The sequence below is a fragment of the Bison bison genome, unplaced genomic scaffold, assembly GCF_000754665.1.
Source record: "Bison bison bison isolate TAMUID 2011002044 unplaced genomic scaffold, Bison_UMD1.0 scf7180017863938, whole genome shotgun sequence".
Taxonomy (NCBI): domain Eukaryota; kingdom Metazoa; phylum Chordata; class Mammalia; order Artiodactyla; family Bovidae; genus Bison; species Bison bison.
In genome coordinates this window covers 226142-233605 of record NW_011494510.1, presented here as the reverse complement: position 1 = coordinate 233605, position 7464 = coordinate 226142, and positions in this window count along the sequence as shown.

Sequence of the window (7464 nt, the reverse complement as noted above, 5' to 3'; positions counted from 1 at the left end):
TTATTACACCAGTGGGCCCAAGGCAGAGTCTCCTCTTAGCCAAGGACCCTGACCAGTTTTTGTGAAAACCTTATATACCCTATGTGTACGTGCTCAAACTCATTTCCCCAAATTCTCTGAACCTAGTCTGAACAAAGGTGAAGAAAGATAAAACCAAAGTTACCCCTTGATTTGTATGCCTTAAACCCATGATTCATATGCCTTAAGCTTAGGAAGTTAACAGTGGACATTATCAATAGGCCTGTGGTCATACCCCAATAAGCATAATAGAATTTATGATTCTATTTGGTTACACAGATAATTAGGGTGTTTTTTTAGGTGACGGAGAGTCTAGGTGCGAGCCCTGGGGCTCTTCCATCAGAGGGTCAGATTTTCCAGTTTGTATGTCATTTCCATAGATATTGCGTGCATAGCTCAAAGACCACAGATGGGCCCAAGATGGAGTCCTGCTTTCAAGATAGAGCCTGTTCTGTCTGTTTTCTCCTTCAGAAACAGTGGCAGACTTTATTTTTTGCGGCTCCAAAATCACTCCAGATGGTGACTGCAGCTATGAAATTAAAAGACGCTTACTCCTTGGAAGCAAAGTTATGACCAACCTAGACAGCATACTAAAAAGCAGAGACATTACTTTGCCAACAAAGGTCCATCTAGTCAAGGCTATGGTTTTTCCAGTAGTCATGTATGGATGTGAGAGTTGGACTATAAAGAAAGCTGAGCACTGAAGAATTGATGCTTCTGAACTGTGGTGTTGGAGAAGACTTTTGAGTGTCCCTTGTACAGCAAGGAGATCAGTCATGAATATTCATTGGAAGGACTGATGTTGAAGCTGAAACTCCAATACTTTGGCCACCTGATATGAAGAAATGACTCATTTGAAAAGACCCTAATGCTGGGAAAGATTGAAGGTGGGAGGAGAAGGGGATCACAGAGGATGAGATGGTTGGATGGCATCACCGACTCAATGGACATGAGTTTGGGTAAACTCCAGGAGTTGGTGATGGCTAGGAAGGCCTGGCATGCTGCAGTCATGGGGTCACAAAGTCAGACAAGACTGAGGGACTCAACTGAACTGTTTTACAATATTGTGTTGGTTTCTGCCATACAGCAACATGAGTTAGCCACAGGTGTACTATTTTTTTTGATTTATATTTTTCACTTGGATCTGAATGTTTTACAATGATGTCCATATAAAGAAAACCTCAAAATATATTTTGTATTTACATTCCTATGTAAATATGCACAGATTATTTTGATCCCAATTGCACTATAAAAATACTTATACCATTTTTCTTGTCTGCTATAACACTATTTTCTTTAAAGGTGAAGGTATTTTTTGTTAGTGTGGTTACCTATCTTTTTTCAATTATACATACACATATGCCTGTTCTTTTTAAAATTCTTTTCCCATTTAGGTTATTACAGAATATTGAACAGTCTTCCCTGTGCTATGAAGTAGGTCTTTGTTGGTTACATATTTGATCTTTTATTTTTATTTGCTTTGGCCATGCTGCAAGACATGTGGATCTTAATTCACTGACCAGGGATGGAACCCATGCCTCCTACCGTGGAAGCATGGAGTCTTAACCAGTGGACTGCCAGGTTAAGTCCTCACTTATCTGTTTTAAATAGAGCAGTGTTAATATGTCAATCCCAAACTCTCAGCCTACACCTTCACCATACCTGTCCCCCCTAGTAACCATAAATTCATTAACTAAATCTGTGCATTTGTCTTCGTATTTTAAATAAGTTCATTTATATGTGAACTATTTATAAGTTGACTTCCTTGTGAATCCACCACTGACATTCTCATTCATCTCATCCTCATCATAATCTCTCTCCTTTCTCTTTTGCTCCAGTATAACTTTTTCTTCACTCAGAAGCCATCGACATAATTTTAAAACTTAAGTTTCTTACCTTATACCTTACCACCACATCCTACAAGTCCAAATCTCACCCCTCAACCCCTAGTGAAGTCGTTCAGTCGTGTCCGATTCTTTGCAACCCCATGGACTGTAGCCTACCAGGCTCCTCCGTCAATGGGATTTTCAAGGCAAGAGTACTGGAGTGGGTTGCCGTTCCCTACTGCAGGGGATCTTCCCATCCCAGGGATCAAACCCGGGTCTCCCACATTGTAGGCAGACACTTTTACTGTCTGAGCCACCAGGGAAGTCCCCTCAAACCCTAGACCATCTCTTATTTCTTTCAAGCCACAGTGACTTCTTCCTTGTCTCTGACTGCTCCAAGCATGGCAATCCCCTCAGGATTTTGGCCTAGATATTCTCCTTACCAGAAGCATTCTTCCCCTTTATTGTCATCTGATTCACCTCTTCTCTTCTATCACATTTTAAACTGAGGTTAATTCCCACTGGGAGAACTTGCAAGACAACTTGCTTATTTTCCATCACCTTCAATTCTTTAGTTACTTGTTAATTGATTATTCACATATTTTCTTGTTTATCATTTGTCTTTATCTGCTGTAATATAATCTCCACAGAGTAGGGCTGTTGTATGTTTTATTCTATGCTGAACCTTCATTGCCTAGAAAATTGTCTGACACAGATAGGTGCTCAATTACTAATTTTCAAGGACAAAATGTGAAATGCAGAATACCTCTCTGAGTCATTGAAAATTTTAGATGAATTAGATTTAATTGTCATGATTTCCTTCTGAAAGAGGAAATAAAAATAATGCACTTTTTTTTAGGTTAAGGCAAGTGATTAGCCAATATTCAGCATTCTTCACATGTTTAATAAATACTAGTGTATAGTAGTTTCCCTACCAAATGCAACAGTTAGAAATCAAAGCTCCAATACAGTCCATGGAATTCTCCAGGCCAGATACTGGAGTGGGTAGCCTTCTCCAGGGGATCGTCCCAAACCAGTGATCAAACCCTGGTCTCCCACACTGCAGGCAGGTTCTTTGCCAGCTGGGAAGTCCAATCTTTAGTGATTTCTCTAGCAAATGAGGCAGTTAGAAATCAAAGCTCCCAGCTTCTGCCTCATCTGTCTAATGCCTAAATTATATCTATGTGGTTCCTCCTGTCACACACTTGCCTCAGCTCTGTCTGTTGCCATTCATACCTCCAATCCCACAATTGACTCATCATTTCCTAAGTATATCACAGGCTCCCCCATTTTTTACTTCACTCTTACAGAACTTCTCTCTTAGATTTTTCCTTTACACATTTATGGTTAAGGTGAGTCTGGGAGGTACGTCAGATTTCAACATTCAGAGAAGTGGAAGACAGAAGTACTTTCTGTCCCACAGCATTAAAACTAGCAAGACTTCCTGTAGCATTCTCAGCAGAAGGATGATGGTCCTGTTCTAGTACTTCCTTAAGTCATGTAACAGTTATGAAATGCCTGCTGCTGCTGCTACTATGTGCTAAATTAATATGTTATTAAGCCTTACAATTACCAGTGAGCAATTTGCTTTACCCACAGAAACTTAAAACCTTCTTAAAGTCAAGGAGCACATCTTATTCATTTTTTAAATAGCCCACACCTATTAATGCCATTCCACAAACATGTCATGGCTTCCCAGGTGGCTCCAATGGTAAAGAACCTGACTGCCAATTCAGGAGACATAAGAAACACAGGTTCAATTCCTGGGTCAGGAATATCCCCTTGAGAAGGAAATGGCAACCCACTCCAGTATTCTGGCCTGGAAAATTCCATGGACAGAGGAGATGTGGGCTACATACAGTCCATGGGGTCACAAAGAGACAAGACTGAGTGACTAATGCTTTCACTTTCATGAACATGTTAGGAGCTCAATGCATATTAAATAAACAAAAGCATGATCCATTAGTTTCAAAGTGATTCCTGAGCCAGAAGGAGCTCAAATAAACCGCTAGCCAACATGAACAGCTCAAATCCACTGCAAACTGTGGCCAAATGCATGCTTCACTTTCACAAATACTGAATCTGGGTCATATATTTGGATACATCTCAGGCATCAGGAAAGTGACTCACTGTCTGGCATCTCCCCTGGAGTTAAGCAAAGGCAAATTGATTTGAATACCTGGCCAAACAGGAGCATTCCTGTGGAGTAGGAGGAGTTGAAGACTTTGAGAAGATTTTAATCAGCATGAGCATCTCCTCAGGAAAAGAAACAGGAGGAAATGGTATCTGTTAGGCAGTTTATGGATGGATAGGCAGCCAAATAGCTTGATGGGATAAGAAGAAATAGTTCTAAGGACACCCATCTCTCCCCTCAAATAAATTCTCCCATCCATATGACAGAATTGGGCTATTTTCCAGTTGCTTGGTTTACCAGACTATGGGTCTCTTGATTCCTATATGGAAAAGAAATGCCATCACTGGGATTTCATTTAAGATGTTGAGGTAGTTATAAACATGGATGAATATAGCTATATTTATTAACATTGATATAGATAATAAAACTATCATTTGATTATCTGTAGAACAGAAACTAGTGTACAACAGAGGGCATCAGAATCTTTTGTAGAGTTTTCAACATAGATATCATCTGAATAATTGATATCTGAAGTTCATAAAATGAGCATGCCAAAGAAGCACCTCCTATAACTACCATGTAAATTCTTGGAAGACCTTGTACCATGCATCCATTAAGGTGCTATAGTTCTCTTTTCTCCATTTCTCTCCTAAAATGATGCTTGCAACCAAATAAGTCCTCTAAAAAGAGAATAACCTCATCTTTAAGCATTTCATACATTTTTAGAGTATAAACATTAAAATTCATATTGAATTTTATCCTTTATTATCAAACTGTAATATATCCTAAGTATGCCTTAAATATTCCTATAGTATACATATACTATATACATGTATTTAGTATATAAGTATGCAGCATAATAAATACAGTATAGATGTATACACACATACACAGCATATCTTTAGGTGTTCCATCCATTCCTTTGAAATGGCATATATATACACATGCATACACATGCAGATATATAGATATAAGTAGGTACATATCCTGCTAAATTCTATCTCTAGATCACTTATGTCTATTGACTTTAATAATTCACTGTTTAATTTTATTTAAAATGAGGCAAGATTTTCTTTCACAAGATGGCACATAAAATGTTAAGACACCTCCCACCTATTTACCATATGATGTTTCTATTCTTTTACAAATTATACATCCCCAGTACACAACAAAAGAAGGCTTTTTCATATCAAATATGAAATGTTTATGTTTGACAACCATTTTAAACTCACAAAGGCAACAATTTTATGTGTTTCAATCTAACATTTATAACATGTGTAACCCATTACTTTCAGATATTAGAGCCAGACTAAATACACTATGATCCCAACTTGCTGATTTTTGTATAAAAGATTGTTTTAAAGACAATACATTACCATTTAGTAGGCTTAGAAAAATAGTAAGAGGCTTACAAAGTATAGAATTAAAGTGAGGAAGGAGCAGTTTACCCTCTCAGGTTTCAGAAGGAAGTCCAGAACGCACAACAAGAATATTCAAACAGAGTTTTGAAGAAAGAATATAAGCTTACTAGAGATGCAGCAAAGGTATGACATTGTAGCCAAAGTAAACTGTACATACAATGGAATTCACCTTCATGGATCACAGCCTTGTCACGACAAAAGGGCTTGCATAGCTCAATGAACCTATGAGGCGTGCTCTGGTGGGCCACCCAAGACAGATGGGTTTTAGTGAAGAGTTCAGACAAAACGTGGTCCACTGAAGGAGGAAAGAAGGCTGAGTGCTAACAATTGATGCTTTAGAATTGCAGTGTTGGAGAAGACTCTTGAGAGTCCCTTGGACTGCATGGAGATGAAACCAGTCACTCAAGGAAATCAACCCTGAATACTCATTGGAAGGACTGATACTGAAGCTTCAATACTTTGGCCACTCAATGTGAAGAGCTGAGTCATTAGAAAAGAGCCTGATGCTGGGAAAGACTGAAGGCAAAATGAGAAAGGGTGGCAGAGGATGAGATGGTTAGATAGCATCACTGACACAATGGATATTAAGTAGATTATTAAATAGAGGACAGAGGAATCCATGGGGTCACAAAGAGTCAGACACACTTAGCAACTGAACAACAACAAAGGAATTGAAGTTTCATGCAAAGAGTGAGTTCAGCAAATGACAAGAGTTTAGTTTTGCTGGAGCAAAAATGTATATGGGTCTGTGTGTCAGTAAGCGTATTCAGTTTAGACAGCTGGGATATGAAGGGGAAGAGATAGTCTAGGATTATTTTGTAATGTTTTATATGTCATATTATGGGGCTTGATTTTATGAAAGCAATAAAAATCTTTTTAACCAAGGTACAGATTTTATCAGACAAGTGTCTTAAGAATACTGCAATTGGCAGCCCCATGCGGGTTGGGTTAAAGTGTCAAGGAGGGGACTTCTCTGGTGGTCCAGTGCTTATGACTTTGCCTTCCAATGCAGGGGATGAGGGTTCAGTCCTTTGTCAAGGAGTGAAGATACCACATGCTGCTGCTGCTGCTGCTGCTAAGTCACTTCAGTCGTGTTCGACTCTGTGTGACCTCATAGACGGCAGCCCACCAGGCTCCCCTGTCCCTGGGATTTTCCAGGCAAGAACACTGGAGTGAGTTGCCATTTCCTTCTCCTATGCATGCCAGTGGAAAGTGAAAATGAAAGAGAAGTTGCTCAGTCGTGTCTGACTCTTTGTGACCCCATGGACTGCAGCCTACCAGGCTCCTCTGTCCATGGGATTTTCCAGGCAAGTGTACTGGAGTGGGTTGCCATTGCCTTCTCCGATCCCACATGCCTCATGTCCAAAAAAACAGAACATAAACAACAGAAGCAATATTTTAACAAATTCATTAAAGACTTCAAAAATGGTCCACATTAAAAAAAAAACTTTTAAAGAAAAGCAAAGGAGAAAGATGAAGGAATCATTAGAAAATTTTTCTGTATTTTGCACAACCATCGGGTGCTTTCCTGGGGAAGTGATGAAAAGAGTAGGTGATGGGTTTAAGTAATATTTAGAAAGTAAAGTAAATAGAACTTGATGTGATTGGATATAAGGAATAAAAATGGAAGAGCAGTCCTAATTAACACCCTGTCCTGGACTGAGCGACTCAGCAAATAGAGCTTTTCTTGAAACAAGGAACTCTGGGGTTGAGGAGCAGCAAGACTCACTATGTTGACAAAGTGATGGCATCACAGCCTTCAGTTTTAATATCCTGGGATCCTCTTTATATCCACAACTCTTTCACAAAGGAAATCACACAGGATAGTTAGTTAGTTCAGTCACTCAGTCATGTCTGACTCTTTGCGACCCCATGAACTGCAGCATGCCAGGCCTCCCTGTCCATCACCAACTCCCCGAGTCCACCCAAACCCATGTCTATTGAGTCGGTGATGCCATCCAACCATCTCATCCTCTGTCATCCCCTTCTCCTCCTGCCCACAATCCCTCCCAGCATCAGAGTCTTTTCAAATGAGTCAGCTCTTTGCATCAGGTGGCCAAAGTAT